Consider the following 25,210-nt stretch of genomic DNA (forward strand, 5'->3'; position numbering starts at 1 on the left):
AAGCTGGAAGTTCCCTCAGGTGAGCACATAACAGGGTTTTGGTTTAAGAAATGTTGGAGATTAGATTATCATTCCCAATTCTCATTCCTTTTCTGTAGTAGAATTATGTGTCCATGCCCTTTGCCATATGACAATGTGCACTCCCTGTTAGAATAGGTGGATCATATGTTCCTGTCTGTTTCACTTTGGGCTTGATCAGTTGACATGGTCTGGCCAATGGAATATGGGTGGACTTGACAATGGCCAGTTCTGGGTTGAGGCCTTAAGAGTCATGGGGAGTTTCCACTAGCCTTTTGTGCTGCTTCCATCTGTGTGAGAAGAGCCTACCCCAGGCAGCTGCTGGTCCCAGAATGAATGACATATGGAACTGATCTGTACCTGACCCACAGACTGAATCAGATCCACTTCACCAACCCAAGGACTATGAGAGAGAAAAATAGTGGTTTTTAATAGGCCACTAAGATTTTGGAGGTGTTAATTACATAGTGTTATTGCAGCAATAGCTGACTAAATACAGAGAAGAACTGGATTCTAAGCAAAATGAGGAACTATGGGGCAGACCAGAAGTCTGGTTGTATCAACGTGGGCCAAATATAGAGCAGGGAGGGGAGAACTAGATTCAGAGGCAACATGAGCAGTGATGTGGCCTCTTAGAAGTCATTCCAGAAGGAGCCAGATCCTCGTCTGATTGGAAGAGGGAAATGAAAGTGGTCTGGGGGAAATAGCTGTCACCTCATTGATCATCTGGCTTGAAGGAAAATCGGGAGGAACACAGGAGCCAAACAGTTACGACTGAGCTGGTGACATTATTCTAAGCCATTGGTTCTACTCAAACCACATACATGCCCCAGCTTGTACAGCATTGATTGAGGAGCTTCGAGCATTGGTGGATTTAGCTGTGATGATTCTGGGAAAGTAACAGCAGGAAAAATGTGATGGGAGAGGACTACTGCCGTGTTGCAGCGACAAATGCTCCGAGGATTGTCGTAAGTGTGTGTGTGTGTGTGTGTGTGTGTGTGTGTGTGTGTGATGGCTCATCTTTTATAAACCTGATAGCTCCTTTCTGTCCACTTGCTTGCTATTCTTGTTGACAGCTCAACCTGGAGTGGGCTTGAAGCTGGGAGACTTACAACTTCTGACCAGGTTCACCAGCTCTCCAACAGCTCACAGGCTTGGATGAAGCCAGGGAAATGGTAGACCAGTAGGACGACTGGTTGAGCAGGGCAGGATGTGGTGGCTGAGCGGTTCCCATTACCATAACAGGGGCTGCTGGGCAGGAACACAGACAGAGGGTGTTTCTGATTTTCTGTTTTGAAATTCCTTTTCCCAGGGGCTTCCGATTCAGGAAGCTCTTGTCATCTCCTAATTGAGGCAGATGAAGATGGCAGTTCTGTAGCGAGGCATTTCCACTTAATCAAGGCCAGTCATACCCAAGCTCTAGGATTAGACAGAGATCTGCAGGTCTGCACAGTTGCTTGGGCAGCCTGTTTTCTGTCTTCACTACCCTATTACTGGCCCTTCTCTGAATTCCTGTAGCTTTTCCAGGACTTAAACATAAGATTAACAGCTATCATTTTTGAATGCCTGCCATATGCTAGGCTCTCTAGTGGATCTTTTACAAATATTATTGATAACACCAGTGAAGATAGCTAATATCTATTAAGCATTTACTACGTGCTAGGCAGGGCGCCAAGCCCTGTACATGTATTAACTCATCGGGAATCTTCACAATGAGGCAACACGGGCTTCATTATTTTTACATAAATAAATGTAATAAAAGGTGGAATCAGGATTTGGATCTAGATTGGTCTGATTCTGGAGCCTTTTCTTTTCTTTTCTTTTTTATTTATGATGTTGTCTTGCTTGGTTTTGCTCTCTAGCTAAGCCAGGGCCTGCTCCTGTTACCCAGATGTGAAGGGGCTGGGACATAGATCAAGAGGGTGACCCAGTGTGGTAGCCGTCCCTGGGAGGAGCCCATTGAGCAGTTAGGGGCAGGAATATGGTTCAACAGGAAGCATGGAAGATCCTGAAAAGTGAGTGGAGCAGAGAGATGGACACACCAGGAGCTGTTGGATGTCCTGGCAGACAGTTGGGTCATGCAGGGAGCCCTGGATGCTGGGCAGGGGTCCTCGAGAACATGGAGCTGGCCAGGGCACAGCCTGTAGTTCTGGCTCTGCCCTTTATAATTGTAGGCAAGTTATTTAGCTTCCCTGAACTCCAGTTTCTTCATCTGTGAAATGGGGATAATAATATTACCTCCTTCACAGGGTTGAAATGATTACTAAATGAAGTAACAAATGTAAAGTGGCAACGGTAGTACTGGGTGACACTACCAGGCACGGGGGAATGCTCAGTGCACAGATGGCTACATTTCCAAGACAGCAGCTTGGCACAGGGACCAGGCAAGACTCAGGATATCATAACTGAGAGTCAAGTGAAGCGTTAGAAGAGCAGCATCCTAAAATTCCTTCAGCTAGAGATCAGCATTTATTTGAGAAGACTGGAATGGAGTTAAGTGATCTCAGCCCCGCACAGAGGGGGTGGCTGGACCTAAAGCAGGCCCTGCTCTCTTCATGCCTGGGCTTTGGAATCCTGGCCCTTTACAGCTGAACAGCTCTTGCTCAGGGCTTTGGCCCCCTAGTATGATGCACTTTCAATTATATGGTGCTGCTGGTAAATAGACAAACACGTGACATAAAATATGGGTAATAACCATGTCACTGGTGCATGCACAGTGCTTAAGGGCTTGTGTTCTGGGGTCAGAAAGTTGACTTGCAAATTTCAGCTTTGTTATTTGCTTGCTGGGCAAGTTTCATAACATCTTTAAACTGTTTTGCTTTCTGTACACTGGTGATAATAACCATATTAACTTTATGGGTTGTTGTGTTACTTTACTGGGGCTGCCGGAACAAAACAACACAGACTGGGGGGCCTAAAAAACAGACATGAATTTTCTCATGGTTCTGGAGGCTAGAAGTCCAAGACCAAGGTGCTGGCAGGTTTGTTCCTGCTGAGGCCTCTCTCCTTCATGGATGGATGGCTGCCTTCTCGCTGTGTCCACACAGGTTCTTTCCTCTGTGAGTCTGCCTGTCTGTCTAGGTTTCCTCTTCTTATGAGGATGCCTGTGGTATTGGATCAGGGCCCACTCTAAAGATCTCATTTTAACTTAATTACTTCTTTAAAGGCCCCACATCCAAATATAGTCACATTCCGATATACTGGGGGTTAGGATTTCAACATATGAATTTGGGAGGGAGGTGTAATTTGGTACATAATGATGTTATGAGGATTAAATGAGATAAAGCAAATATAAAGAGTAGATTAGTGGTGGACATGTGGTAAGTATGTACTAATAATGGCCGTTACTATTATTATGTGTATGCCATCAACATGATTATACTTGATACATACAAAAGGAGCACCACCCTCCATGTACACCCAGCAGAAACAGTACATTCCTCTTGCTTGGATGAGAAGAGAAGAGAGCTCCCTCCTAATCACAGTTTGTCACCCAGACTGGCCCCCCAGCTTAGCGATGGTGATAAAAGAGGGGCTGAGGAGCATCTCCGGACCCTCCAGAGACAGTTGCTTCCTTTGGGAACCCTTGGGAGCGGCTCTCTGAGCCTGGAAGAAGATCCTAGGATGACCCCAAGTTAGGAAAATTCGGGATGGTATAAAAACCAGCAGTCACTGTCTATCTGAAGTTGCCAGGGTCTGGAATTGACCCTTGGAGTTATTCCCACTGGAGGCAATTTGGTAAAGGTATTTTAGAGAGAAAGTCGCGATTCAGAAAACCTTACTGCCAAGTCCTTTGTTTTCCTTATGTTGCCGTAGTGTCTGGAGCTGAATTTTTTAAATGGCGTTTTCCTGGAAAGGAGTTTTTGGTCTTTTTTGGACATGTCTCATGTAAAACAAGATCACCAGTGGGCTGTTGGGTCTGGGTTCCCAGGAGCAAGCTTGGGAAATGGGAGTGGAGGAAGGGGAGGCAGGGTGGGAAAAGGAGCAAAAACAGAGCAAGGAAAAGCAGGATGTGACAAAGGGGTCAACATTCCTGTGTTAGAAATAGGCTGAGGGCGCAGAATTCATTCTAATGGCCAGGCATCAGTGGGGGAAGGAAGGAGGGGAGGAGGCCCTGAGGGCAGGGCTGCGGAACATCCCTAGAGCCTGTTGGGGGCAGTGCTCACCGTCTCCATTCATCAGAGAAATGCTCCTGTCCTGGGTGTGTGTCTCCCTCCCTGTTCTTGCTTGGGTGGGAGGGTCAGAGCTACAGCAGACTCCCACTATGGCTCCCTGAGGGCAGGGGCCCGGTCTCCTCTGTTAGATTCTTTTCTCTTCCTGAAGAGAGTGATTGTACATAGCATTCATTCTAGTGCCTCTGTCTTTCTCTGTTTGGGTTGTTGTAACAAAGTACCATAGACAGGGTGGCTTACAAACAACATATTTATTTCTCGAAGTTCTGGAGCTGGAAGTCCAAGATTAAGCTGCTGGAAGATTTGATGTCTGGCGAGGGCCTGCTTCCTGGCTCGTAAATGGTTATCATGGATGGAAGGGACTAGGGAGCTCTCTGGGATCTCTTTTATAGACTAATCCCATTCACGGGGCTCCACCTCATGACCTAATCACCTCCCGAAGGCTCTGTCTTCACACCATCACTCAGGTGATCAGAGTTTCAACATGACATGTGAACGTTTCATTGCTGGGGACACAGGTTTCCAGTCCATGACAGGTTCCGTGTGGGCTGGGCTGCATCTCCTCTCAGACTGGATGCTCTCCGTGCACACAGGTCCTCACCCTCCTTGAGCTCAGGAATCCGTAGAGGTGGAGAGTTCATCCCCTCCTTGTATGTGTCCCAGAACCCAGTATGTGGGAGCAGCCTGGTTCATGGGTCTGACTGACTCGGTGACCTACTCACAGTCTTGCTTCTCCACCCTTGTAAGCAGCACAGGCGTGATGTACTGAACAGAGGGCCCTGCAGTGGGCAGGCCAGCCGCCGCCTTCCTCCAGGCCCTGGGCCAGGGTAACACTGTGGCCAAGTGGAATTTCTCTTCCAGGAAGGCTCTTGGAAGCTCTTTGCAGAGCTGGCTTCCATCCTTGGGGCTTCTGTGTGACTCCTCCATGTGTTCCTCACCCTGCCCTTGCCTCTCACTGCCAGCCTGAAGTCTCCTGGGTTTGTGGTGACCCTGGGCCCCAGACTGAAGTCAGGGCAAAGGGCAGAGCAATAGGCATGTGAGAGGCATTGAATTGGAAGCCCCTCAAGAAGTGATTGTATCCATTTTCTCATCTGGATCATCCATTCATTCAGTAAGCCCCTGCTGATGCCGTTTTTGTGCCAAACAGCGATCAAGGCATCAGGTATACAGTAGTGCATGCAGACATGGTTCCTGCCCCATGGAGCTACGTGTCCGATGCTTGTATATTCCAGCAACTGTCATATTGAGAGTGACAGAAATTCTACAAAACTTCTATGTTTTTGGAGCTCTCTCTCCCAAGCCAGTCCATTTCAATTTTGAACAGCTCTGAAAGTCAAAAAATTCCTCTGTAGATTGAGTTAAGGTCCTTCCCTACTGTAACTTCCACATATTTTGTCTCAGCCTATTTTAAGATAAAATCTCTCACTAGGATTGTGAATTTGTCAGCTTTTTCTTTCTCTTTTTTTTATTTGTGGGCTATGTTGTTAAGCATACCCAAGTTTACAATTGTTGTATTTTCCTGTATAATTCTTTTTGCCATTTGGTAATCATTTCCTCTGTATTTTCTGACTTTAACATTGCTTCATTCCATGTTCTTTTGGATAATGATTTGCTTGCTGTATTTTTTTATGTCTCATTACGTTCAATCTTTCTGTGTTCTAATAGACACCCTTAAAATATGTGTCTAACAGAAAAAACAAAAGCTGCAACTCTTATTCAATCTTAGCATTTCTATCTTTCAACAAGTAATTTTAATTATATTTATATAATTTGTAAGTTTTATTTTCATTTCTATTTATTATTGGAATATACTTTTTACTGGGTATTGATATATGGATGTTTTCGTGTCGATCACTTAACTTCTTTGTTCTTAGGAGATAAACTGAGGCCTATTCAAACTTTTAAACATAAATCAGTTTATTTGAGCATAAATCAATTCAAATCAGGCAGCACCCCATCTAGCAGACAGAAGAGAGCCCTGAGGAGCTGTTCTAAATGAAAGACCATTAGTCAGAAGGCAGCAGGAGCAAGGAAGTTGTAGGAGGCAAAAACGCAAACGCAGATGGGTTACTACAAAGTTTCTTTCCCTTAGGGGCAGGGCAGAGGTCTGTCAGGCAGAGGACCTGACTAGTGCTCATTAGGCAGTTCCTGAGTGGCTGGTTTAAGACTCCATTTCTGGGAGAACCAAATGTAATTGAGCTAAATCTTGGTTTGGTGATGAGAATCTTAGCATAACTGATCCCATTTTGGGCCTGTTGTCTTTTTTCTTTTTAAACACTTTTTTTTCTGCCTTCTAGTATATTGACTGAGTTTTATTCATCTTTTCCTGTCTTACAGTTTTACAAGTTACATTCAAATGCTCTTCTTTTGGTGGTCATCCTTAAATTTTTAACATGCTGGGCAATATAGGGAGGCATCTGGCTGCTGTGATATTGTGATTTATAATAAGAAATATATATTTGGTCTTTGTTCCTATTTCAGGCATCAAGTTCCTAAAACCTTTGGAATTTTCTAATTGGGAAGAGCAGAGAAAGGTGTCTTTTTTTACGTTAATGAAGTGACTTTTGGAGAGCACCTAAGGATGGGGCTGGTTGCCAGGAGAAACAGCCATGATATTAGAAGGTTGGAGCAGTCCCCTTGGGAGTGGAGGGCCTGGAGGTTGAATTAATCGCCAGTGGCCAGTGATGTAATCATTTATGCCTATATAATGAAACCTCCATAAAAATCCAAAAAGTATTCAGAGAGCTTTGGGGCTGATGAACACATGGAGATTTGGGATGAGTGGTGTCCTCTGAGAGGACAGAGAAACTCCATGCTCTTGCCCCAGATGTGGCCCCTATGTGTCTCTTCCCTCTGCCTGTTCCTGAGTTATACCCTTTTACTGTAAACCACTAATCTACTATGCAAAATATTTCTTGGAGTTCTGTGAGCTGCTCTGGAGAATGAATTGAGCCCAAGGAGGAGGTTGTTGGAACCTCCAATTTATAGCCACTGTGGTAACCTAACTTCTGATTGACTCTGAGGTGTGTGTGTGTGTGTGTGTGTGTGTGTGTGTAGGGGGCACTGTCTTGTAGGATTGAACCCTTAACCTGTGGAATCTGATGCTGTCTCCAGGTAGTACATCCGGCAGGTGTCAGAGAATTGCTTGGTGGTGTGGAGAACACCCCTCCCCCCTGTCCTTTTGCAATTGGGTAGCTACAAATAATAGAAACCATGGACTAAATATCTAGGGGTCTATTTTGTAACGAGAAGGTCAGAGTCAAGTAATCCAGAGCTAGTGTACCTCTTTAAGGCTCATCAAGCACCCAGGTTCTTTCTTTCATCCATTTCTCCCATTCTTAGTATGTGACTTCGTCTTCTTTTCACATTCACAAGGTGCCTGCTGCTTCTCCAAAAGGGTGGTTCTCATTTGGGTAGGAAGCCTATAGATTTCACAATTGCATGGCTGATTCCTTAAAATAAATTTCTCTCTCTCTGTATATATATAAATGTATATATGTAAAAATCTCTCTGCACATATATGTATATAAATAAAATATCCTGTTTTTTCTATTTCTCTGGAGAGCCCTGACAAGTATGCCATGTAAGTAGTATAAGTTGGAAGAACACACTTGCGTTTGGTGCTGATTTGAGGTTTTGTTTCCTTCGCTGCAACTTGGGTTGAGACCCATGTCCCTGGGGTTTCCCTGGGCCTGTGAGCTGGGCTTAAATTGAAGCAACTCTCTGTCCAGGGTCTCCAGTTAATGCTTCTGGATTCTCCAGTGTAGGGCCCCTAAGGTCCATCTTTTGCTTTGGTGTGTTTGTGGGTATTGCAACCCCAGCCTGTATACATTAGGGCCTATGCTTGGGTCAGTATCTTCCTGGACCATCAAGGCATCAACTGATGCTTGCCACTCTGACTAGAAAATTTTTCTCTCTCTCTTTTTCTGGCACCTAGAGATTTTACTTTATTTTTTATGAGCTTAACTATATTTATAAAAAATTTTTGCTGTATTTTACCGGTATTTTAATGGGTTTGTAGAGGAATTAGAAGTTCACATTAGCTGATTCTGTGATGTTGCTAGAACCTGAAACCCTAATAGTCCTTCAACTTGCTGAAGACCTCTTTCACGATCCTTCCCAAGTCATCTTCATCCTATTGTCCCTCACGTGACAAAGTGTCTTACCCTAATTACACTCCTCTCATGCTAGTCCAGTTTGTTCGTGTCCTTCTTAAGGGGTAGGACCCCAGCAGAGCTGGCTTCCCCAGGCGTGGCCAGACCAAGAGGCCAGAGGCCAGTGTCACTCCACAACCTGGATGCCATATTTGCCTCCATGAGATCTAAGGTCCCAGGAACTCAGGGCTGAAATACAGTGTTGGCAAGCAGTGAACTTACAAAAGCCTGTGGGGGTGGAAAAAGAGTAAGAACAGCCATGTGAGGCTGGGAAGGTGTCAAAGAATAAAAAAAGGATTTGAAGGAGTTAAAACAAATGAGATGTAGCCCCGCCTGTGTAGCCTGGCAGAGACATTCCACAGTCCTGTCTCGGGTCAGTGATGTAATGGCAGAAAACTTCAGGAGACGGCTTCAGTGTTTTCTTAATATATTTAGGTTATTATTTGCCTTTGGTCTGCTTTTTTTGTCAGGCTTAGATTTTTCCAGGCTGTTGTGTAAGCACCTTAAATCTCTGATTAGAAGCCTGGCTGTGTTCTGTTTGGTGTGCTCTGTTCTGATAAGGTTGGATTTTATAACTCCCAGGTCTTTTGTAGAAAGGCCAGGGAGCAGGGCCCTGTGGTCAAATGGAGATAGTTGCTATGGGATATTAATTTAGTGTAGATCAGGAATCATACCAGTTAGCACCTCGAAGCAGGACTGGGGAGGGGAGAAGGTGGCAGAGAGAGAAAGAGAGAGAGACCAAGAGATTGAGCAGGTGGGAAGAAACCTGCCATGGATTTTTCCAAATCCCTTAACCTTAATTTCTTTGTCTGTAAACAAAAAACACTGACTCTGCTGGGGTCTTACTCCTTCAGAAGGACATGATGCTCCCCTTCTTCAAATGATCTGAGCTCTGATTCCTCTGGCAGAGAAGACAGCAATGCAGGGCCCTGGGAAGAGAATATGCTGCATATCTTTCTTATCAGGCAACTTAGTGTCTCAGAAGGGCAGTTTTTACTTCTTGAAGTAATAATGATACTGAACTTTTATATGGTGCTCATGATGGGCCTTACGTGGTCCTAATCTCTTATTTAATCCTCACAGCACCCCTAGGAGCTAGGTACAGTTATCCTCAGGCTAGAGGTGAAAAACCAGGGAAGTTCAGAGACTTGCCCAGGGTCACACACCTAGAACACACCAGAAGGGGATTCAAACACTAGCCTTCTGGCTCCAGAGAGAGTGCTGGAGTGCAGGGAGTGAGGGGGGCTGGGGCAAAGTAGGGCAAGAGAAGTGGGCAAGACCCAGGCTACGCAGGGCCCTCTGTTTTCCTCAGGCTTTCTCAACTTCACTATTGATATTTGGGTCTGGATAAGTTGTGTTGGGGGCCGTCCTGTGCATGAAGGATGTTTAGCAGCATCCCCAGACTCCACTCACTGGATTCCAATGGCACCATACTCCACAGTAAAGCTGCAATAATAAAAAATGTCTCCAGACGTTGTCCCCCCCAGACAAGACTGCCCCCAGTTGACAACCACTGAACTAGGTATTTCACTCTTTGGTATCTGCCCTTTCTCACTGTCTACAAAGTGGGCCCTGAGTCACTGGGTCACTTTCTAGACATGAGCATGACTTGGGTCTCCTTGGGCCAGGTCACAGCTGGGCCTGACCAGGTGGGTACAGCCTCCTGGGCAACGGCCTTGGAAACTGTCATGTGCAAGCAGAGATCTCATCATCAGAGTGGACAACGCCAAAATTAGTGCATGAGCTAGAAAATGAAGACCAAAGAACTGAATCAGGGTCAGAGCAAAACAAAGGGGTTCTTCACAACCAGGTCCTCTAAAGTTTCAGGATAACATAATACTTTCTCAACATGCCCACTTCTTTTCCTCCCGAAACCACTGTAACTGCGTAGAGCTTAAAACAAAGCAGGCCTTTTACAAATAAAATTACCTTAAAATCAAAAAGAATAGAAATAAGATACTCGGCATTAATGGTAATAATAACCAGATTCCTGTGAATCACTAAAATATTGCTACTGCAGTCACTGATTATTGTGGGAATTTGTACTTTTCAAACTCAATATCAAGCCCCTCTGGAACTTTTTGTCAAGTGTTCGCTGTTGCTGCCAAGTAACCCAGGGAAAGGAGAAGAGTTGTTTTGTCTAGCACGTTCCTGCTATCACCAGGAAAATGAAGTTCTAGGCCATCTGCTTTTTCCTTTGTCTTTTTTTTTTTTTAATGGTTTGAAGATATTGCAAATAGTAGAGTCTGGTCCACTGACATATCCCTGAAGTAGGACCTTTATTTTTCCAGGATCTATCCTGAGCCCTTTGTCCTTTTGTTATAGGAATTCCCTGATTTCCCTTGCCCTCCATCTGTAGGACTTTTTCAAAGGATGTCACAATTTGACAAGAAAATCCTAATGCCAGAAACATTGTCCACAAAGAAAACTGTGTGCATTGGCCTTTTTTACATTTCCCTGATTCTCTGAACCTCTGACCTATCACTGCCCATTGCCTCTTCTAGAGAGTTAGAATGTTGGCCTGGAGGCCACCCCCTCAGAGGACACCCAGCTCAGAGAGGCACCTTGTCTTTAAGTCTGGAGGTCATTCAAGCCATACTGTGGCTCTGGGCAAGGAGCCAGAGCTGTTTCCCCAGATCATAATTAACTCTTAATCATCCATCTCTCCTGCTAAATTACTACCCCTAAAGTAGGCAGAGTGGTCAACTCAAAGTTAGAGCTGGGCTTAAGGCAAAAAGCCTCAAGTGTCAACAATTGCAATGATAGTGAATATTGATTGAAAAGGTACTATTAAGTCAGCCTTATATTAGGTGCTTTGTATACATTATCTCAATTTAACTATCACATCACCTCTAGGAGGTAAGTACTACTATTATATTTCTTTTACAGGTCAGAAATGGGGCTTAGAGAAGTACAATTATTTTTTCCAGGTCACAGCTTCTAAATGGTCCAGCCAGGGCTTTCAGAGCCCAAGTGATACTTGTACCCTCTACCCTCTGCTACTTCTCTTGACCTTTTTGAAGACTATGCAAAAATTTGGAGGGAGTATTGATGTTCCCAGAAAACTCCACCTTTGGGACACACGGAAGCCTCCAGAAGTCCAAATCTCAAGTTATTTTGCAAAAAGTTGATCTCATGCATGACTTTTGTGCTGTGCTGGGTTGAGCATATTCTTTTCTCCTCTTATTTAAAATAAAAGTTATTGATATTTTAGGAAAGATTTATAGCTATAGATTTCATTTTCATTAATCAAGTTCATCATCATCTTTATAGATGTCAATCTATAAAGACAATATGAATCCTTACCCCTTGACATTATGATAAATGGAGGTGATTTCTCTGAGCCTTGGTTTCCTTATTTGTAAATGAGTTGTCTGGGGAACTTGATCGCCACTATCTTTTTTGAGTTTATACTTTGTGTGTACACACATGCACCTAGAAGCCCTCTTAAAGACCTGGAATCCCTTATGTAAAGTTTCAGTCATGTCCCAGTGGCTCCTACAAAAGCAGAATTCTGGTTCCAGGTGGCCAACAACCACACCTGAGGGTCTGCAGCTCCAGTCATCTGAACAACTGGCCTCCTGGTCCAAGAGATGCTCTTTACAAGCTGTCCCCGAACCCTCACTGGTCCCAGATCTATAAACAGTGAAGTGTATAAACCAAACTAGCTGGTTTGCTCTGGGGAGCTCCTGTGCTCCCTAGAAGGAGGGTTTGGGTCAGTCTTCCCACTCTGCAGGTAGCAGAAGGAACTAAACCAGTTTCTGTCTTCCATGGACCAGAGCTGAAGAGGCCACACAGGAAGACCTGCTGGTAGAGTTACCATTCTAGGGCATGATTTTCCTGGGGACAAACTTGCCACAGAGAAGGCCCAAGGGAGGTGGCACATGAAACCAGAAAGGGGAGAAGCTGGAAGGATGATTTATCTTTGTTAATACTGGGTGCCTCAAGGAATGCCCTGCCCCAGAAAGGCCTGTTAGAACTGTCCTGTGCAGGTAAAGAAAGATCCAGGGGAGGAAGAATGGGTATGTCCATGGTATGAGAGAAAACCTCATCACAGTGTAGGAGAGACCAAGGAGGCAGTGCAAAGCCAAGTCAGTTATTGTCTGAACAATACTGGTACATTAGAGGTAAGAAAGAGAGAAAAAAATTAGTAAAGTGATCTAACACTGATATGGGCCAAAATCATACCATCCGAATTGGAGGCAAACTTTGATAGACTCATAAAGATTGAAGAGTGCTTATTGTGTGGAATAGAGGAGGCATTAGAAGCAAACTATAGCCTGAAGGCCAAATATGGCCTGTTGACCTTTTCTGTAATACAATTTATTAAAACATCCATCCATTCATTTATTCCTTGACCAGCTGTTTTTATGCTAAAATCACAAAGTCGAGTAGTTGAAACAGATGATATGGTGTACAAAACCTGACATATTTACTATCTGTTCCTTTACAGAAAAAGTTTGTTGATCCCTGATGTAGTGGAAAGAACACATTGTTTGTTCTAAGTCCTGGATTCACAACTTTGAATCCACACTAGCTTTTATAGTCTACCTTTCAAAATCTTCATTTCTCATCTGTGAAATGGGGGACTATATTATTGGTTCTATCTAACCACTTAACTCACTAATTGTGATAATTTATGATACTGAATAAAATGCTGAATGTAAATATGTTAAGCTATAAAAAGTCATACAAATGCTAAATGTCATCAAGACTGTTTTTAAAGTATTTGGCAAAAGAGAGAAGACAATGTTTTTTTCCTCTGTAGAGGTAAAGAGGAAATAAATGATTGCTAAAGGGCACATGAGCCTTTTTATTTCTGTCAGTTAATGCATAGTTTTGAAGTGATCTAACCTGGGTTATCAAAAGTAAAGAGAAAGAAAGAAAATCCACAGCAAACTTGAGGGTGGATTGAAGAAATCTGCCAGGCATGAGGTACTGCCGGGTCCTGTGGCCGCCAGAAGGGATGCAGGCCCAGGTCTGACGGAGTGCCTGTCCACCTAGGAGCTTCATGGTGGGATGGAAGGAAGGTGAAAATGGAAGACAAATCCAGGATATACAGCATGGGATAGATTCATAATAACAATTATGCATTGTTTATTTGAAATTCAAATCTAGCTGGGCATCTTGTATTTTATTTGCTAAATCTGGCAATTCTCCCCCACCCTGTGTGGTTCTGGGAGGTGGCCAATCACAGGGCTCCCGCCCTCCCCAACGCTTGTGTAGATTCTAGGTCCTGTAACTTTGAATCTTAAGCAAAGATAAATAAGGATGGAAGGCAGTTGGAGCTGATCATGTGATGACAGTGTTCTAGAAAGACCTCAGAGCTGTTCTGTTCTGTCCTTTCCTAGGCCTGGCATTCAGCCCTTTTAATTCTTCAAACTATACCTTTGATTTCCAGCCTATCCCTTTCTGTTCCTTAAGCTAGTCAGAGCTGGTTTCTATTGTTTGCTGTCAAGCCATATATATATATCTAAGCCACATATACATCAATACACCCAAAACAGTATCTAACAAAACAGAGTGGGATAGGTGGCTGGTAAAGGCGTCACAGAGTGAGAAGATTAACTAGGGAAAGCTTTTAAATGAGGATTTGGACATAGGCAGAGAGAAGTGGGAAAGAGCACTCTGAACTCAGAAATCTGGCAAGTGTTTACATTTGCTATACCCTAAAGCAACAGGGAGCTGCTAAGGGCACTTGAGTAGGGGAGGGATGTGATAAAAATGACATTTGAATTCAAAAATTATTTCTAAAGCTGGCTTTAAAGTGTTTTGGCGGCAGAAGCTGGCGGCAGGGAAGCTGGCTGGGGGCTGTTTTCATGGTCCGCAGGACAGGCTGGGGTCTGGACCGGGTGGGGGTGGGCAGTGCACATGGAGGGGCAGAGACCAACCACGTGAGAACTCACCGCCAGGGGGTCTTGGACTTTAGCGACGGTGCGCTCACGGGGAACGCCCGAAAGGGAGGAGCGAAGCGCTCCCGGGGTCGTGAACCGCAGTAAGGCGGCCTGGGGGGATTCCAGACCCGCCGCAGGGAGGCCGAGGTGTGCAGCGGGAAAGGCGCCGCTGCTCCGCAGCGCGCCTGCTTTTCAAGTGGGCTCAGACGCACCAGCCTGGGGGAGGTCTGTGGTGAGAGTGGAGACCATCTAGCAGAAAGTGACAGAGATGATTAAAGGGATGGAAAATCAGGCCCATGAAGAAAGGTTAAAGGGATTGCCGCCATTTAGCCCGGAGAAGAGAGGCGGCGACGTAATAGCTCCCTTCAAGTCCGTGCACGGTTATTAATCGACGCGTGCAAGGCAGCTGCCCCGTGTAGCCCGGGAAGACAGCACCCCTGAAGCCAACCGGGCCCCTCCCCACGCAGGAGAGGAGAGGCCAGCTCCCCGGGGAGGCAGAGGCATAATTATAAAGGCTCTTTTGTGGTCTCTGAAGTGCCCCCTCCCCTCCCCTTTGTTTTTGGCATCTGTCAGGCCGTGCAAACCACAGCCAGGCTGCCTGATGGCACCAATATCTGCTTTCCTGCCGACTGGGAAGGTTATGTGGCTATAAAATTGACAAGTTAGATAAATACCGGTACAAAGGGTGGACTGTCTGGCTCTGTGGAGTGTTCTCACTGGTCCCCCAACCCGACCTGGATAAACTGTCTGTCTGCACGCCTGCCCCCAGTCTGCTCCATCCAGGCTCCTTCCGACGGGCTCTCTGCGAGTTCACATTTGCTCTGACTCCCTGTCTAATTTCTCAGTTTGGCAACTTGAGAGGTCTTCCCTTTCTTCCCAGATCAAATATGTTTCAGTTCACTTATTTTATTTTATTTTTTAATTTGAAACTCTTCTCAGCAGGCCAGCCTCTGGCTCTCTTGCCCAAGATGCCACATCACACAGACAGGTCAGCAGGCCCATCTTTCCCAGAGGCCAAGAGGCCCCTTGGCCTAAGCCACGTCCAATGACTAGGGTGACCCAGGGCCTAGGTGTGCAGTGACTAGGTGTTTCCTGATGGACGTGTAAGGAATATAGTCATGGAAGTGAGGTCATTATGAACCACACACTTGGACACTTCAGAATTGGAACTAAGTGAGGGATGGGTGGGGAGAGGTTGGGAAATGGACATTAGCCAGAATTTGCTGCAAAAGTGATGGAATCTGGCTGTTGAAAAGTCCAGAGATAAAATGTAATTGGTTATAGTTCCCTTTATCCTGAAAGAGAGCATGTCAGTGATGTTGACATGGCTGCTTGCATAGTCTCCTTAGGAGGTAAGAGGTGGAAGTCAAGTTCCTACCAAGTCCTGCCAAGAAGCAGGAAACTTAGTTCTCACAATCTACCTTTCGCCCTGACTGAGGTCACATTCACCATGGAAAGGTTCTGTCCAGCTGGTGAAAGGGGAGGCAGGGGTGGAGGAGGAAGGAAGTGAGAAGCAGGTACAAAGGCTATTCAGCCAAGATCCCAGGACAAACTGGAGGTAAAATCTCTTTTCCTGTTTCCCTGTGGCTGTGAGGATGTCCAGAGGGCAGCTCTGGCTTGTATTGACTCCTGTGACAGCACAGGAGTGAGCATACTGCAAGCCGAAGGGGTTCTGAGACTGGGCAATTAGGAGAGAAGGCCTCAGGTAGAACGGCCCAGCATTCTCCAGCTGTTACTGTCCTCTTCATCATCTGTAGTGGCAGGACCATGGCAGCTACCTCCTAATGCTGTTGTGATTACTGAATAGCTCACTGAACATCCAGTGCTGAGCACGCTGGGGCATGGGGTGGATAATTTATTCTCAATATGATCTGCTGAAAGGAATTGATGGAGCAAAGGGAGGGCTGTGAGCAGGAAGTGCTGGACTTTTGCAACCTGATCATTCCTCATTTTAATGCTGCTCTCACCCTACCACTAGCCCCTGCAGGTTTGAGACAGTGGCCAGCTCAGGAGAGGTCTGCTGCCAGCCTTTCATTTAACCTTTGTTGCTATCTCTCTTTGGGGTTGTCCATCCTCTCCTCCCCATCCTCCTGAGCAAAGAGGAGGCACAGGAATCCTTGGTTCTGCAAAGAGGTGTGCCCATCTCTGCTGGATTCTGCTAGAAAAATCAGAACAATTCCTATTATTTTCGGTTCCCAGACCTTGAATGTGTCAAGCTTCAGGTTCACTTCCTACATTTCTCTCGTCGCCCGGATCTGCAAGTAATTTAAACTTGTTTTCATAGAGCTCAAAGACGTTCCGCTTGTTTACACTGGAGACAAATTTTCCTCAATTGACACAATCCTATTGATTAAATAATGACTTTCTTCCTCATTTAAAGGTAATTTTGATTGGTATCATGGCATGGAGGAGGAAAGTGAATGCTTTTTCTGTCCTACTGTATGCAGAACAGGCTGTGAGGGCCACGTCCTACCACACTGGGTGGGGCCTTCTCATTTTTCTTAGCTGTTCTTGATCCCCTGACTGGCAGCTGAGTGAGGTTGATACCAGGACCCTGTGGGAGAGATTGACATGGACAGATCTTGATTAGGGGCATTAAGGGGCCTGCATTTGCTCAGGAAGCTGGGGCAGGTAGATGCTCTTTTGTTTTAAAAATGGATTTGAGGGGAGTTGGGGGGTCATGGGCAAAATGGGTGAAGGGAGTCAAAAGGCACAAACTTCCAGTTATAAAATAAATAAGTTATGGAGATGTAATGTACAGCATGGTGACTATAGTTAATAATACTGCATTGCATATTTGAAAGTAGCTAGGAGAGTGGATCCTGAAAGTTCTCATCATAAGAAAAAATTTTGTAATGTATATGGTAACAGATGTTGACTAGACTTACTGTGATCATTTTGCAGTGTGTCATTTGAACCAAAGATTTAAAATCAAAGGGAGGGGAAGTAGGCACATTGGATGCTCTAGGCTAAGTTCCACAACTTCACCAGTGACCAGATTCTTCATTTGTAAAACATGGGCAATTGGATCAGATGATTTACAAGGCCCTTTCTCCCTTCAGTGTCCTGTGATACAGTGAAATCTGGAGTCTTAGTTACTATTTGCTTCCATTCCAGGTTCTTCCACTGTGTATTCCAACAAGGATAAGTCCAAAGGATGACATCTAGGAAACAGGACCTCTCTCCCATTGTCTTTCTGTGAGGCCAGGACAATGCACTTTGTGTGGATAATGCCAAGTAGAGCTAGATATGTTCTTCCGGGGAATGCTAGGCAGTGATTTAAAAAATAATTTAGAAAGCCTTTGAATTACCTGGGAATGTATTTCCAATAGCAAATGGGAGCTAGATGGTAATAAGAGGAAATGATGACTGACATTTTTTAGTTATTTACTATTGCAGGCACTTTCAGGCATTCCTTCATTTTCTCTCTACTGGGAATTGGCCAACATTTCCCTTCAAGTGCCAGATAATAAATATGTTAGACTTTCATGCCATAATGTCTCTGTCCCAACTATTGAACTTTGCCATTGTAGCAAAAAAGCAATTATAGGCTGTAGGTAAACAAATGTTTGTAGCTATATTCCAGGAAAACTTTATTTATGGACCCTGAAATTTACATTTCATATATTTTCATGTGTCACAAAATATTCTTCTTATGACTTTTACTTTTGTCTACCATTTAACATGTAAAAACAATTCTCAGCTCATAGACCTCCACGAAAACAGGCAATGAGCCAGGTTTGGTCCATGGGCCATAGTTTGCTGACTTCTGTTCTTACTAGTTGTGTGGCTTGAACAAGTGACCTGAGCTCTCTGAGTTTCAATTTCTTCATCTGTTTAAGGGTTACATCTAGTTCCATCTACTTTTGAGGGCTGTCATGAAACAAAAAGTGGTGTTGTTATGAAATCGCCTAAAACAGTGCTAGGCATGGAGCAGGTTATATGCACAGTTGCTTTTTCCTTCTACTTCAAGATGATGTGGCTTTGTGGAGGTTGACTGGATAATCAATCTTACTCAGTTTGGGGTTTTCAGAGCAGAAAGCCAGGCATGGAGCAGACACTTAATAAATATTTGTTGAATGAATGGATACACAATGGTTATATCTACTGGTGCCAGCCATCTGGATAGTTAGAAAATTTTAAATGGTTGGATTCCTGGCTTTTCATCTGAATGTTGGATGTCATCCTAGAATATAAGCAGCAAAAATGATCCAAAATGTATAAATATGAATACAGTCAGGTCTTAGTGATGAAGATTCATTGTGAGAAATGTGTGAATCAGTAAAAGTCTGCATTGAACTACATTTAAAGAAAGGTTGTTTGTTGTTTCTAAATAATTCCAACTATGTCACCAGGTTTATTTATTTCCCACCCATCCATCCATTCATCCAATCATTCAATGGTGGCCTGGAGGGCTCCTAGGGACTCCTTTAACAAACAGGGAAGAATATCTGAAGCATGTTGGTTATTTGTAGATAAATAGAAGCTTCCAAACTCCTTATGGGAGCTTGGAAACAGTTTGTTCTCAAGTGTTTTATATGTTCTTCCAATATCCTGCACGCACCGTTTCTGTGCACCATCTCCAAAGAATCCTTATGCTAATTTACAGTCATATTCTTATCTGCTAAAGGAATGGAATTACTGAGTGAATCTGTTCACTGTGTGTAGGCGCATTTGAAGAGGAAACATTAACACAGGGGCCTGGTTCCCAGGCAGAGGGAGTCTCATTCTTGCTGTTGAAATGACTTTTAATGAGTCAAAAAAGATGGGTGGAAAAGCTTTGTTTTTGGTGATTCAGGCACACCGTAATACCTTCAGGTTTTCTGACATGTACCTGGCTATTTAGTCCCATGCTAAGATGACTCCAGGTTTCTATGCTTTGGGGACTCCTGTTCATATCTTTCTTGTTCCTGGTATCTCACAGTTAACTCAATTTTGCAATTCTCAGTGCGCATCGCTAGCAGTTCAGCATTTTCTTCTAATTTGTTGGCTGCCTCTAATATTCCAGGGATCAAAAAAATAAAGTAATAATATAACAAAACCAAAACCCAACTCAAAACCTGAGAGGTAAGCTTGTTAGAACTATTTATGAAGCAAGAGTTAAAAGGATCTGAATGAGTCTGAGAAGACTTTCAGTGAGCACACAGCATGACCATCAGAATGTGGACTTTGTAGTGTCTGCACTGGCTGTTTGGGGGCTTCTCCTACTTCTTCTTTCTTAATTGTAAGCTGAAGAAGTGATTCCAGGATTGGGGAGACATTACTGCGTGTGTGTCTTGCCATGGCAACCTCATGGTATCCCTCTGAGGCAGGGATGTGGTTTCATTTCCCAGAATGGGGGGGGGGGGGGAACAAAACCTCAAGGAAGGGAGGGGGGAACAAAAGTATAAGTCATGGCTCTGCATAAGGCCCGGCTGCAGGACCATGCTGAATGAAACAGTGAGGGGGTAAATGGCCCCCTTGACTGCTCACCTATCATAATTTTGAAACTGATTTTTTTATACTTTGATCAGTGCTGCATATCTCTTGACATCTTTCAGAGACCTCATGGAAGATTCTGGTGTCACGAGCACGCAATTAGGAATCACGAGTGAAGAGCTGCAGAGCATATCTAGCTCTGTGAGGTTGCTCCGCTTTTCTGAACCCTGATGATAAAATGTAGAGGCTTTGGTTAAACCTGACATTTGCTAGGAGCCCTCTAATTATACCCTGTGCAGCTTTGATTTTCTCAGAACTGCAGAGCCAGCCAACTTCAGGACTAGGGCAACGTGGCTGTGAAGGGTCCTTCTTCTTGTGGGAAATGGCTGTGTAGCTGGGCTGTCCCCAGTGCATCACAGCAGTGTGGCTTCACAGTCACAGGATGGTCTCACACTGTCCCACAGCCTCTGTGGGCCTGTGCCTGTGGTTCTAGGGGGACTTAGAAGCAGGGGGGAGGACATCAGCTCCCCAGGTCCATGCTCTATCCCCCTTGGCATCCCTTTCTGTCTCTGCCTTTAATCTCAGCCTCTCCTGGCAGGAGCCACCATCAAGCATGTCCCATTCTGCAGCCAATTCTGACCAAGGCAGGAAATGGATGGGGAGCCTCTGCCTGCCACTGGAGGGAGGAGGGGGCTGGAATTTGGTCTTCTGTTTTCAATCAGTAACAATCGTGCCTGGGTTAAACCTCAGAGGCAACAGTACTACCAACGCTCATAGCTGATAGTAAGTCATGTTCCTCAGATGTGGGATCCAGAGGCTTAGGCATAACTTGCAGGCTCCTGGGTGCCTTCCTCCTGCTCTTGAGTCTCTGCTCAAATCCAAACAAGGGTTGGATGTGTCAGAGGCAGTCTGGTTGCCTGGGCAGCCCCCAACTTCCAGAATTTCCCAGGTATTCCCGTACCCATTTCCCAGGTATTCCCGTACCCAAATGGGATCAGCAGCGATTCCTGAATCCACAATCTGACCGTAGTTTTGTCTAGCAGTCCAGATCCTGCCCCCTCTTCCTTGAGGTTTGCAGCCTCCCCAGGGCACAGCGGCCTGCTGGGTGGAGTCCTTCTGGATGGACAGCTCAAGGTCCCACTGGTGTCTGGACTCTGCTGGTGTCTCCTGTTGTCTCAGTAGGGCCAGTCTCTCAGTTGTCACCTATAAGAACCATGCCTGAGGTGCATGGCATGGCTCACACCCTCACAAGTGTGCCCTCCAAGGCTGGAACAATTAGCCCAGAGTCCAAACACGCTTAGTCCCTTAAGACTGCCTCATTCGTGTCCTTGGAAAAGCAAGAGCAGACCAATAAATGCCTTTTGAAAGAAAGTCTGGCTTTGCGTAGGAACCATCCTGAGATATGTTTTAGGCTTAGAAGGCACAGGTCTCCCTAAAATCTTCTCAAGAGATGTCAGTGTACCTGAATTGTAACTAATATCTGCTAAGCCATAATCTTGGAGAAGGTAATATGAGGAAGGTTGTAGTGATGGGAGCTTTTGGTGTCTGAAGCAGAACTGAAAACAGAGAAGCCCATGTGGGTAGAATTTGTCAGGGTGTCTTCCCAGAGGCAAGTAAGTGGCGATTCTAGACAACAGGTGCTGGATCAGACAGAGGGGAACTGGGGTTGGTGCAAATGGCCCTAGGAACATGTATGCCCAGGCTCTGATTCTGTGCTACAAGAGCAAGTCCCAGCCACTGTGGGCCATGGGGGTTCCCTCCACCTCTCCTCTGAGATTCACTGTAGGCAGCTTCCTGACACTGTGGCATACCTTGCATCATCTCTGTGCTCTTGACAAGGAGACCCAGAGTGAGCACTTTTCTCCTGGATATGCTGGGCAAACAGTTTTGGAGCTTCAGAGCAGTCAGGGAGGACCCTGCTGCCATCCAGCCTGGCTATGCCAGTAAAGGCAGAGGTGCCTTCCTACCCACCACCCCTACAGGTGTGTGGTCTCAAACTCGGCGGGCGAGTGCAAAGCAGGGAAGCCTCTTCACTCCCGATGCAGCGCTTCTATGACATCATCCCCTATCTGCCTGGTCAGGCTGCTGTTGCTCACTCTCAGGAAAAGGCTCCCAGGAAGGAGGCCCTCCAGAGTCCTCTGAGACAACGCCCAGCGGCCCAAGAGGGGAGATCTTAAAGCCTTAAGGAACAGCCTGGGAGTTGGAGTGGGGTGGAGGAGGGAGAGAAGCCCATTGTGGATCTGAGCACCCTTTGAGGCTGCAGGCCCAAGGCGGTTGGTGGGTCAGCAGCGCCCCCTGGTGGCACTATGGCTGGACTCGCCACTGTCGCCACCTCTGTGGCTTCCCATATCTTTCCCAGGTTGGGACTTCTCCCAGGGCCCCCACTGCCCACTGTTCTTTCCACCTATCCTTTTCTTTGTCTAGTCCCTTGCTTTTTCTTTTGAATCCATCCTTGTCTTTCAAAACCTCGCTGTAGAAAACCATCTTGTAGGGCCCAATGGATAAATTAAGAGTAAGACTTAAAAGCTGATAAAGCATGACAAGTTAGCACTGTCCAGGGGGGTCATCTGGGCTGGAGTGAGAGAAATACATTGTTCACAATGCACCAGTTGTCTTACACATTTCCTCCATTCCACTTCAACCCTAAAACCGGCAATGTACTGAGGGCCTCATCTGCGCCTGTCTCCATGTTGGGGATGTCCTTTTCCATTTCCTTTTACTCCTGGCCAGAGGCACTGTGTTCCTGTTGGGGGAGGAAAGGATGGTTGTGGTAGGATGTGGGTGCAGTTGGATCTCCAGGCTGCCCTGTTCCAAACACCCCCGACTCGTGCTGGCCTCCATGACCTGGATTTCTTTGGTCTCAGGGCACCAGATCCTCAAGTTTGGCCACCTCATTCTGTAATGTGGATAAGAAGCAGCTGCCCACGTGAAGTTCTCACCCCCACCGTGGCCTCTGCTCACAGGGTCCTGGCTGCTCACTGCCAGCCCAGCTGCAGGGCACAAGGGCGTGGGGGGCAAGAGGAGAAAGCCCTTTTAGGAGGCCAGGATGGGAATCTCCCTAACACTTCAAATGGGCCCCAAGTAGGGGTTAAAAGTGTTACTTTAAAGTCAGAGGCCTATTATTTTCCTAAAAAGGAAAAAGCTGAAATATTCAAATAAGAATGAGGCTTATAATAAGCAAAAAGCTCTTGGCCTGGGATCCTGTCCCGAAACAGATAAGCACTTACTTGCTGCCCCAGGCCTTAATTTCCCCTTCTGTAAGGAGGCTGGAATACCCCCCCAAAAGGTCCCTGTTGGCTCTGAAGTTCTGTGGTTCCAGTTCTCTTGCTTTTGCACAGCTGGGCAAACTAGGCTTTGATCTGCGCAAACTGGATCCTGTCTACCACCAGCTACCTCCCACCTACTCACAAGGATTCTAGGCTTTCATTTTTGCCAGAGTAATATTTTTCTACTGTTTATTTTTAAAAGGTCTGCATCTGTGGTGACCATCTCCCATTTGGAAAATTAACTGCTTCTGGACGTTGAGTGTGGCACAGCATTCTCCCAGGCGGTGAAGCCACTGAGGCTTGTATATCATTTCAAAAGCAAGAGGAGGGAGAAAAGCTGCATGTCTCTGAGGTAGGTGGCAAAGCCTCTTGACCTTCTGTAAAATGCTAGAATGAGATTGACCTTTAGAAACTGAAGGGTGGAGGAATTTCTTAAGTTCTGAGAGCCCAAGAGCTAAACAGCTCTCTTGGAAGTGGTCTTTTGTGGGATGTTTATGGATGTGGCTACAGGGGGAGGATGCTGGCTACCTGGCTGGGGCTGACCTAACTCCTGCTACCTCTGCACACAGCTTGTGGGGTTCAGCCTCACTCAGCCCCAAGGCCGTGGTCAGCACTGGTCAGTCCAAGCAGTTATTTCTCTTTGGGCCCAGGTTGGCTCTCTAAGTCTTGGTAAAGGGCTTCCTAGTCTAGAGCAGAACCCAGCAGACACTTCTCACCCTGGGGTCCTGGGTGGACTCCCCACTTGAACTCCCCCTTCTTGGTGTCTGCCCTCCCTAGGAACTTCCTCCTGATGCCTCTGCCCCCAGGCGTCACCCCAGCTCTCCCCTCCACACACAACAGAAAACCACTCCAGGCCTAAAAAGACATCTTGGGTGATCCCGAGGGACCCCCACACAAAGCCTATTTCTGTTTCCTGATTCACTGGCCACTCCCAATCCCCACCTCCTCAGCAATTTCCAAATCCATGCTTAAGAATGGAAACTAAGGAGGAAGGGTCACAGCCAACTCTGTGCGGGTGCTTATGAGAGGTGTGTATGTGTAGAATCGTATGTGGGGTGTGTGTGTGGTCTCTGTAGATAGTGGGTGGGTGTGGGGTCTGTATATGGTACGTATGTGTTTGCCTGTGTTTGTGGGGTCTGTATATGGTAGTGTGTGTACTGTGTGAGCATGTGTGTGTGTGTGTGTGTGTTGGGTGTGCATGGTGCACATGTGAATGTGCACACAGGTCGGGTATACTTTGTGTGTGTGTACACCTGTGTGGCTTGTACATGTGTGGTAGTTTGGGGCCCAGGTTGGCTCTCTAAGTCTTATTTTTGAAAGGTCTGCATCTGTGGCAAGCAGCTCATGTCCCCAGCTGGTCATCACCTTGGTGTCTACTTCAGATAGCTTCCTTTTAGCTGCATTTCCATTTCCCTCTCCCAGTTCGATGATTTCTCTGGTTTCCATGCCTTCTCATCACCAGGCAGATTCTTGCTGCCTTTGCCCAGTGAGGGTAACTAAGAATAAATGAAAGCTTGAGCAGGAAAGGGTCTTTGAGACTTTCCCTAAATTAGAGTGAATCTGACCACTTCAAATATGAGAAGATTGAAGCTGGGTCTGTGCAGTCTGTTTGAATAGTATTTTCATGCCAGCCTCAAATCAGTCGACTTCAACATTGTGGTACTATTACTTTGTATTTTTGCTAAGATTTTCTTTATGAAAGAGGCACTCCAAAATGACAGGGGAAGAATATGTAATATGCACTGTGGGCAGGGAGATGGGGGTTTACAATAGGGAGACTTAGAAGACACAAATCAAGCTGGAAAGGGTTTTTCTAAAAAGGAAAATTAACAGTCCCTTGTTCAAAATCCTATAAAATAAATATGGGAGAAATAAATTGAGTGTAAGGCAAATTTATGACAAGGGATAATATTTCCTCTTGCAGTGTGATAACTGTTCAAAAGGAAACTGAAAGAACAGCAGTTCAGCAGGAAATATGGAAAAGTTGTACTCAGATTTTTTTTGCATGTATAGTATGGGGAAATGTAATTCTTTTTCAAAGAAAAACAACATGAAAATGTATCAGCCATATCTCTTGTTTGGAGGAGCCTGTCTGGCACTAAGTGGGGTAAACAGAGAGAAGGAGAGGAGAGACAGACGAAGGACAAAGACAATTGACGGACGGTGAGGTCATGTGAGTTAGGACTCCCTGGCAGTAGGGAGACAACACAGGGAAAATTATGTCTGAGATCATTCTCCTGTCTGTTCAGGGCTTGCATATTCGTATGTCAGAGAACATGTCTTTACCT

At 45.6% G+C, this 25,210-nt stretch overlaps 1 long non-coding RNA gene across 1 annotated transcript in view; it reads left to right on the forward strand.

Annotated features, from left to right (window-relative positions):
• The first annotated feature begins 637 nt into the window (after positions 1 to 637).
• The window catches only part of LOC108399900 (uncharacterized), a 33,792-nt gene continuing 9,219 nt past the window's right edge, over positions 638 to 25,210 (forward strand). The window contains exons 1-2 of the long non-coding RNA XR_012121627.1: positions 638 to 986; positions 23,125 to 23,274. This is a non-coding gene — a long non-coding RNA (uncharacterized lncRNA). The remainder of the gene's footprint in view (positions 987 to 23,124; positions 23,275 to 25,210) is intronic.

This window comes from Manis javanica, chromosome 1 (assembly GCF_040802235.1).
Source record: "Manis javanica isolate MJ-LG chromosome 1, MJ_LKY, whole genome shotgun sequence".
In the NCBI taxonomy this organism is placed as follows: Eukaryota; Metazoa; Chordata; class Mammalia; order Pholidota; family Manidae; genus Manis; species Manis javanica.